At 42.8% G+C, this 9576-nt stretch overlaps 1 non-coding gene across 1 annotated transcript; it reads right to left on the reverse strand.

The window, feature by feature from the left end:
• Positions 1 to 3927: 3927 nt before the first annotated feature.
• Positions 3928 to 4034, reverse strand: LOC111723342. The gene has a single exon (XR_002771906.1). It is a non-coding gene; the product is annotated as a U6 spliceosomal RNA (small nuclear RNA).
• Positions 4035 to 9576: the final 5542 nt, after the last annotated feature.

Consider the following 9576-nt stretch of genomic DNA (forward strand, 5'->3'; position numbering starts at 1 on the left):
GGCCCGGGCTGGATTCAAACCCGCCACCTTAGGTGTACGTGGCTGGCACCTTAGCCACTTGAGCCACAGGCACCGAGCCGATTTTTTGGTAAAATTTTGCGATGAATACTTGGCAAAGGAAGGTCCATTTAGCTACCACTTCCCATTTCCCTCTGTACGGCCACTTTGGGGACACCCTGCTATAGTTTTCATACACAGGTTTTATAAGCGATTTAAAGCTAGAAGCTGAGTAATGTGGTGCACTAGTAAGTGGGGAAGGAACTGGGGTCAGCAGGTCCCCAGGAGCGCTGGTGACACCGAGGACTGAATCTGGAAAGCAGGGCTGGGGCCGCGGACTTCCTAAGTATCTGGAGAAAAGTTCTAGACGGGCAGCCCGCCCGGGCCTCGCCCACCCCGGGCTTCGCCCCATCCCGGCACCAAGGCGCAGGCCCAGGGCCGCTCCGCGCGTCGCCCCGCAGGGTCCCGCACGCTGGTTTAAGTTGCGCCCGTCCTGTTTGTTTTCGGGTTTAAGCGAGTTTAACCCTGCACAGTTGTCTCCCGACGTCGCTTCCCGGCCCCGCCCCAGGCCAGGCCACTTTTGTAAATCAAACATTTTCAGAGGGAATGACGGGGTTTCGGACAGGGAAGCAGTGCCAGGAGCGGACCTGAAAAACCCGAGGAAACCCCTTTCCACACAGGACTCTGGGGAAAACGGCTGGGAAGCGTCCTCCGAGGTCAAGATTTCATCTTAGCAAGTCTGAGGGAAGGAGACCTTGGCAGGAGAATAGGGAGAGAAAACGGGAAGACGCAGGTCTTCTCTGGCCTCATTCCCAAGGTTCCAAACCCACCTGATCACCAGGGCCTCAGAGACAGCACAGCTGCTCCCAAACTTCCAGAATATTCCTCGACCAGAGTTGGCTGGCGCGGAAGATGAACCCAGCAGCCTCCGGGGCACCGCGCCACTCTCCTGCGCAGCCGCAGACCCGCTAACCAGGCCCGCAGGCCCGCGCTTTACCTACTTACGTGCGTGTGTGCGTGTGTGCACAGGTTTTCACTTTGTGTGCTACAAAAGTCTTTGAATATTCTTCTCATTACAAGATGGAACCTTCCAAAAATATTAACATTTTAATGTTTCTATGCAGTTTTCTCCAGTTACTGTTATTTCTTTCACTATAAAATAATGCCTATCGCAGAACAGAACTGCATTTTAGTTGACGTTAAAAAAAAATGAACTCGGGCAGCACCTATGGCTCAAGGAGTAGGGTGCTGGCCCCATATACCAGAGGTGGTGGGTTCAAACCCACCCCGGCCAAAAAAATGCAAAAAAAAAAAAAAAAATGAACTCGCTGGACACTGTGGCTCACCCCTGCAATCCTAGCACTCTGGGAGGCCTAGACAGGTGAATTGCTTGAGCAGGAGTTGAAGACCAACCTGAGCAACAGGGATTTCTAAAAATAGAAAAAGTAGACCAGCTGGGTGGTGGGCACCTGTAGTCCCAACTGCTAGGGAGGCTGAGGCAGGAGGATGGCTTGAGCCCAAGAATTTGAGGTTGCTGTGAGTTGTGAGGCCATGGCAGTCTACCTAGGGCAAATAGTGATACTCTGTCTAAAAAAATATAAAATAAACTCAATGCTTTTTTAAACAGCTAATGTAAATAGCACAGATTGAAACAGTTTATTATACTAGCTGTAGCTAAAACTGTTGCAGCACCTGTGGCTCAGTGAGTAGGGCACCGGCCCCATATATCAAGGGTGGCAGGTTCGACCAAATGGCAACAAAAAAATAGCCAGGTGTTGTGGTGGGTGCCTCTGTAGTACCAGCTACTTGGGAGGCTGAGGCAAGAGAATCATCACCTAAGCCCAAGAGCTGGAGGTTGCTGTGAGCTGTGTGATGCTACCACGGCACTCTAACAAGGGTGATAAAATGAGACTCTGTCTCTTAAAAAAACAAACAAAACTGTTTCAGAAATAACATATATATATGTGTGTGTATATATATATATCTATATTATTTTTTTTTTCTTCAGAAGGAGTGTCACTTTGTTGCCCAGTCTATAGTGCTGTGACATCAGCCTAGCTTACAACAACCTCAAACTCTTGGGCTCAAGCTATCCTTCTGCCTCAGCCTCCCAAATAGCTCATTCTACAAGTGCCTGCCACCACACGGGGCTAGTTTTTCTATCTTTAGTAGAGACAGGGTCTCCTTCTCGCCCAGACTCATCTCAAACTCCTAAGCTCAAGTGAACTGCCAGCCTTGGCCTCCCAGGGTGTGAGGATTACAGGTGTGAGCCACCGCACCCAGCCAGAAATAGTATTTTACATAGTTAACTGTAATGTTTTATATATTACATAATATTTATATATTAAAATCATAGCTTGTTATAAGTTGAAATGAAAGAACAGGTTCTGTAGTTAAGGATGTGCATGTGGTTGATCCATATGGTTACAGGCAGCCCTTTGAAAGGTTTCCCTCTAGCATCTAAAAGCATTTCTTTCTTCCTCCTTTCCTGAGAGGTTCAGTAGAAGGGAGCTCCCTTTGCCTACAGGGGGACCTTGCTTAAAGAACACTTAGGGGTAGAAGATGAGATTTAATCCATGTGTTCTGAACAAGAACTGCCCTAGATGTCAACCCCAAGACGATAGCGCTTTACACAGCTAAGCAAGAGTATCTCCCACAAAGATCCTCAGCTCTGTTATCCTGAAGGGTAGCCTCTCAAGCATGAGACTGTGGCGACTCTTCAGTCCTTCCGACTTAGAGAAACAAGAGGTTGATTCATTTTTCATTCTGCCTGATTCACTCCCCCATCAGTTGTACAGAAGGGAGCTTTCTAGAGGCCAGTGAAACCAGGCCTTTGCTCATCCTCAAACCCTCACAGGAAATCCTGGCTGGCACCCTGAAGATGTCAAGGGAGAAAGCAACAACTGAAATCCAACAATCTCTAAGAGCATGCAAGTGCCTCATGATTGACATATACACAGCAGCATCCTGCAATCGACATTTTAACATCACAGGATGATACATCCAAAGAAGACAAATGAGGGCTCATGCCCTCGATTTCCCCTGAAACTGTGGCATTTGTGAAATTCACTCATCCACAAAGAGTCTCCTAATCACTAAAGGGAGAGACTGCGGCTGTTTCATAAATACTACTTATTAATAATTTTAACAGTACTTAAATACTATTTAAATGAGATAAATAAAAACATCTAGAAGTGAACTTGTGGGGCGGCGCCTGTGGCTCAAAGGAGTAGGGAGCCCGCCCCATATGCCGGAGGTGGCAGGTTCAAACCCAACCCCAGCCAAAAAAAAAAAGGGGGGGGGCAGTGCCTATGGCTCTAAGGAGTAGGGCCCTGGCCCCATATACTGGAGGTGGTGGGTTCAAACCCAGCCCCAGCCAAAAACTGGGGATAAAAAAAATAGAAGTGAACTTGCACAGATACCCACCAGCACATCTACCCATCTACTATCATTTGTACCCACAGATTCTGCTCTCCCTCCAATTATGGTAGATGAACTGGGCATAATCCAGTGTCAGACCTCCAACTGGACAGTAGATCCCATTCTTCTTACCCAGAAAATAGCTCCACCAGTTCTTTTGACTGTATTACATCATCAGTTTTCTCCTCCTGGATCTTTTTTTTTTTTGAGACAGCCTCATTTGGTCACCCTTGGTAGGGTGCTGGGGCGTCACAACTCACAGCAACCTCAAACTCTTGGGCTTAAGCTATTATCTTGCCTCAGCCTCCCTAGTAGCTGGAACTACAGGTGCCTACCACAATGCCCAACTATTTCTTGTTATTGTTGCAGTCGTCGTTGTTTAGCTGGCTCTCCTGGTTTTCCTTTAACTCATAGCTTTAGGTTCAAACCCACAGCCTCAGTGCATGTGGCTGGTGCTGTAACCACTGTGCTACAGGCGCCAAGCCTCCTGAATCATTCTTTTTTTTTTTTTTAAATATGGAACATTTCACGGATTTGCGTGTCATCCTTGCGCAGGGGCCATGCTAATCTTCTCTGTATTGTTCCAATTTTAGTATATGTGCTGCTGAAGCGAGCACTGGATCATTCTTAATAGCAAAATAAATACAATATTATTTTTTCCATCCTAAAATCTCTTGATCCCTCTTCCCACTCCAGCTAACCATCCCATGTCTTTGCTTTCCTTTACAGCAAAACTCAAAAGGACTGTCTATAATTTCTGTTTCCAATGCCTCTTCTATTCTTTCTCAAACTTACTCCAGTCAGGCTTTTTCATTTCCACTGTACCACATGAATTTGTCTTGCCAAGGTCATTGCTAAATCCAGCAGACAATACTTCTTCTTCTTTTTTTTTTTTTTTGAGACAGAGCCTTAAGCTATCACCCTGGGTAAAGTTCTGGGGTGTCACAGCTCACAGCAACCTACAACTCCTGGGCTTAAGCGATTTTCTTGCCTCAGCCTCCCAAGTAGCTGGGACTACAGGTCCACTGTAGCCAACCTCTGGCTATTTTTTGGTTGTAGTTGTTGTTTGGCAGGCCTGGGCCAGATTTGAACCTGCTAGCTCTGGTATGTGGCAGGCGCCTTAGCCGCTTGAGCTATAGGCGCCACTCAGACAATACTAATTTGACTTGGTTGATCAGCAGTATTTGTTATCGATGATCATTTCCTCCTCCTGGAAACAGTTTCTTCCCTCATCTTCCTCATATCATGCTCTCCTGGTTTTCCTTTAACCTCACTGGCTACTTATCAGTGTCCTTTACTGATTCTCCTTCAAAACCTGACCTCTCAATATCAAAATGTCCCAGACTCAGAACTTAGACCTTTTTTCTTCTCTGGTTATGTTCATGACATTGGTGGCCTTATTAACTCATAGCTTTAGATACATCCATATGCTGACAAATTTCAAATGTTTATCTCCAGCCCTGGCCTTTCCCTTGAACTCTGTCCATTTCATATGGCTACTAATAGACCTCTCAAATTTCACGTGTCCAAAACCGAACTTCTATTTTCCTCTCCAAACCTGTACCACCCATAGCCTTCGTTATCTCAATTAAAGATTACTCACATTTTTCCTGTCATTAAGTTTAAATACCCTCTCTGACATACTCTATTTGAAATCTTTTTGCCTATACTTTTGAAATAAATCCAGAGAGTCTGAATTAATTTATTTCAAGCTTTTGTCTTCTGGGTCCAGGCTAATTAGTTTTTCTGAGAGGTATTTGCTAGAAATAAATGTTGAACAGCTAACCCTGCTGACAAGTTTTCATTCAGGAGCTTATGTATTACTGCCATTTATTTGTTACTAGAACAAACAAGGCTGTCTGAGTTGTGCATTTAAAGGTGCCCACCGGGTGAACTGAACACACTTGTGGTCTGAACCACCAGCAACTCTCACCTGGATTATTGCAGTAGACCCCTAATAAGTCTCACTGTTTATGCTTTACCCCCAAAGTCCTTTTTTAACAGAACAACCAGGGCAATCCTGTGAAAACAGAAGTCAAATTATGAGATGAACTTTTCTTTCTTTCTTTTTTTTTTTTTTTTTTTTTTTTGAGACAGAGTCTCAAGCTGTTGCCCTGGGCAGAGTGCCATGGCGTCATCATAGCTCCACAGCAACCTCCAGCTCTTGGGCTCAAGTAATCCTCTTGCCTCAGTTTTTTGTATTTTTAGTAGAGACAGGGTCTCACTCTTGCTCAGACTGGTCTCCAACCTGTGAGCTCAAGCAATCCACTTGCCTTGGCTTCCCAGAGTTCCAGGATTACAGGCATGAGCCACTGAGCCTGACTGAGACAAACTTTTCTTAAAACCATGTAATGGCTCTCACCTCTTTCAAAATTAAAGCTGAAGTCCTTATGGTGGCCTACATAATTTGATTCTCCTACTACCTATCTGGCCTCTAATACCAATATCTCTCACACTTGCTTCCCATTCCAGCCGCACTGGCCTCTCCCTGCTTCTCATACCTGCCAGGCATATATCTACCTCAGGGCCTTTGCATCAGCTTGTCCTATGACATGCTCTCCCAGATATCTTTATAGCTCACTATCTCTCCTCCTTCAAATCTTAGCTCAACTATTGCCTTTCCAATAAAGCTCACCTTCACTTTCTTATTCAAATTAAAACCACTCCTGATACTCCCCTAGCCTGCTCTATGTTTTTTCATAGCAGTTATCACCTTCTAACACACTATATAACTTATGTATTTATTATGTTTATGGTCTTTCTCTTCTCACTGGAATGTAAGTCCTCAAGAGCAGAAATTTGTGTATCTTTGGTTTATTGATAAATCTCCAGCAACCAGAACAGGGCCTGATACCTATAATATTAAGCTCTAATACATAGAGACAAAGGTTGAAGTATCATTTATCCTAACATATAAAGCCCCTTCTGGTTTGTGTCTTAGTGATAATATATCAGACTTCATTGACTATTATTAGCCACAAGATACATGGCACCAAGGGGGAGTTCTATTTTTATCACTAATAAAATTCTTAGCCTTATTACTTTTAGGCTTGAACTAATTTATTTCGAGCTTTGGTCTTCTGGGTCCAGGCTAATTAGTTTTTCTGAGAGGTATTTGCTAGAAATAAATGTTGAACAGCTAACCCTGCTGACAAGTTTTCATTCAGGAGCTTATGTATTACTGCCATTTATTTGTTATTAGAACAAACAAGGCTGTTTGAGTTGTGCATTTAAAGGTGCCCACACGATTGGGTTCAAACGTATTGAAATTGAATACACAAATATATTTGGCAACTCTGTAACAGCCCAACTCCCTGATTCACTACTCCCTAGAATACTTACAGGGGAATATATTCAATGTACATTCCTGCTTAGAGTCAGAACATTCCTAATTCAGCAGCTGCAAGAAAGTTATAATGAAAAATTAATTCCATAAATTATTGATTCTTGGATAGCAAATGTATACTTCATCTTGAAAGCACAGAATCAATAAAAGATATATATTTCATAAACCTTGCACTGCCGTATTTCCACATTAGTTGGAGAATGACAGGCTGTTACGAGCCTGTGCAAAGAATAGCTTAATGTTTTTTGTGAGACGCCTCTATTTTGTAAGTAGCAAAAAACTCTTTCATCTACTTATCTTGAATGCTTTGATAGATCTATGATAATGAGTGAACTTCAATATTTTTCCCTTTAGTCAACTGCAAACCTCGAACAATCATTTCTTTTGAGGCAACACTACATGTTCTTTTTGTTTTCTACTTCATCATTGATGTTGTAACCTGTCCAAAAGGAACCACACACACACACACACACACACACACACACACACACAAAGACTAAGGGGATTGTAGAGAAAACCTGATGAAAGAAAAGTGGCTGTTTTCAAATCGAACATTTCACCAGCTTTCTTTGATACAGTAAATTGACACAATACTATTATAGAATATATATTAATATATTCTTAGTCCCTATGTATATAAATTCTTATTTTTAAATGGCTGGATTTAAATAATTTATTATTTTGAAAACAACAGGCTAAGTTTAATTAAACCATAAGTTGTTTTTTAAATAGCTGAGATGGGGGGGGGGGTTCAAAGCTTTTCTATTTCCAAATAGGTTTAAATACATATGTATATGGCTAAGATAATCAAAGCAAAATATATTTAGTTTTCTATTCAAGTACTAAGAAAGGTGGTACATTCCACATTACTGGTCCTGTTCACCCTCTGACTAAATCTCTCCTGGTTCTTAGCTGACACTGATAGTAATCCCTTATGCTTTAGCTACTGTTAGCATAATGTGATCACTGAGCACAGCTGATTCAATGGTGAGTTCCTGAAAGTTCAGGCATTTTGGCAGATTCTTGTTTTTGAGAGAGGAACTGCCTTCACTCCTCAGTTGTGCTGTAAAAACAACTAAGATGAAAGCTCAACACCAACAGATGTTAAAACAAATATTCCTAAATTTAAAGCATATTGAGCTAGATACAGAAAGTCCTAAGTTTCTCTTTAAAGCTAGTCAGGTTTTGGCATATGAATCAGACACCAAAAAAAGGATAGAGGGACATGATATCTACCTATTTGCCCCCTGCCTCCAATCCAGGGTCTATCCCAGCTAGAAACTTTGTGGTTATCTTTTTACTTGGTAGGCATTGCTTTGTAAGGCAGTCAGAACTGCGTTAATCATCTCTTCTTCTTTTCTGTCCTCTACCTCCATCATCCCTATCCTGTTGTTTTACATCCATGGAGAGAAGAACTCCAAGAAAATAGCTGGGCAGAATGTAGCGTCCCAATAGAAAGCACTGCAGGTGGGAATAGAGAAAGGATGAAGCTCAGAACAGTGCAAGCTGAAAACTGTAGTTTGTTATGTGTTCCATCATTTCAGAGTCATAGATGATCAGACAATGGCATAGGAAAGGCCAGTAGAGTAAAACTGGGGTAGGTAAGTGAGTACTAGAAATGGAAATGGAAATGAGAACCAGCGTTCATACATGTGAATAGGGAAGCAGAACCAAGAGAAATACACACATTCTGTGTGTTGAACAACACTTAGTCTGAGGACCTTTACTTATGCAAAAGTAAATAAAAGAATAAAAAAAAGCCACTCTGGGGCCTGTGAAAAAATACCTTAGATTAAGGGAAAGGAAACAGCCACATACAGATTCAAAGACAAAGCATAACAATGACCTCCTGCAGGATCCAACCACAACCAAAAAAGCTCACCAACACTTTAAGAGACTACTTGTATCCATGCACATGCAAACATGTATCTATACAGTATAAGAAGAAAGACAGGTTGAAATGGAAAGTCATTAGAATGTTAGGAATGACGTAAGGAAGGACTGAATCCATGGGAGATTCCTGAAAGTTCCTCCCCAACTCATTCTACAAAGCCGTATACCTGGGGGGTGATGGGTTTGAACCCGGCCCCTTGGCCAAACTGCAACAAAAAATACCTGGGCGTTGTGGCATGTGCCTGTAGTCCCAGCTACTCAGGAGGCTGAAGCAAGAGAACGCCTAAGCCCAAGAGGGAGAGGTTGTTGTGAGCTGTGATGCCACAGCACTCTACCAACGGCAACAAAGTGAGACTTTGTCTCAAAAAAAAAAAAAAGTATTTGTAGATGGCACAAACAAATGGAAAAACATCTATGTTCATGGATCAAGAAGAATTAGTAACATTAAAACGACCTTACTGCCTAAAGAAATTTATAGTTTTGATGTAATCCCTATCAAAATGCTAACCTCATTTTTCACAGAATTAGAAAAAAACAATTCTAAAGTTTATATGTAACCAAAATAGAAACTGAATAGCCAAATCATTTGCGAGCAAAAAGAACAAAGCTGGAGGCATCACACTGCCTGACTTCAAATTATACTATAGCACCCAACAGCATACTACTGGCATGAATGTAAGCACGTAAGTCAATGATACAGAACAGAGAACCCAGGAATACAACCACATACTAAGAGGAGGCACTGATGTTGGTGCATAGCTTCGCAAGGGGAGTACTTTGAAGGTGACGGTAGGCTTGGCACCTGTGGCTCAAGTGGCTAAGGCACCAGCCACATACACCTAAGGTGGTGGGTTCCAGCCCGAGCCCGCCAAACAACAATGATGGCTGCAACCAAGAAATAGCTGGACGTTGTGGCGGGC

Source organism: Otolemur garnettii, unplaced genomic scaffold, assembly GCF_000181295.1.
Source record: "Otolemur garnettii isolate 467f Iridium unplaced genomic scaffold, OtoGar3 scaffold00010, whole genome shotgun sequence".
Lineage (NCBI taxonomy): Eukaryota > Metazoa > Chordata > Mammalia > Primates > Galagidae > Otolemur > Otolemur garnettii.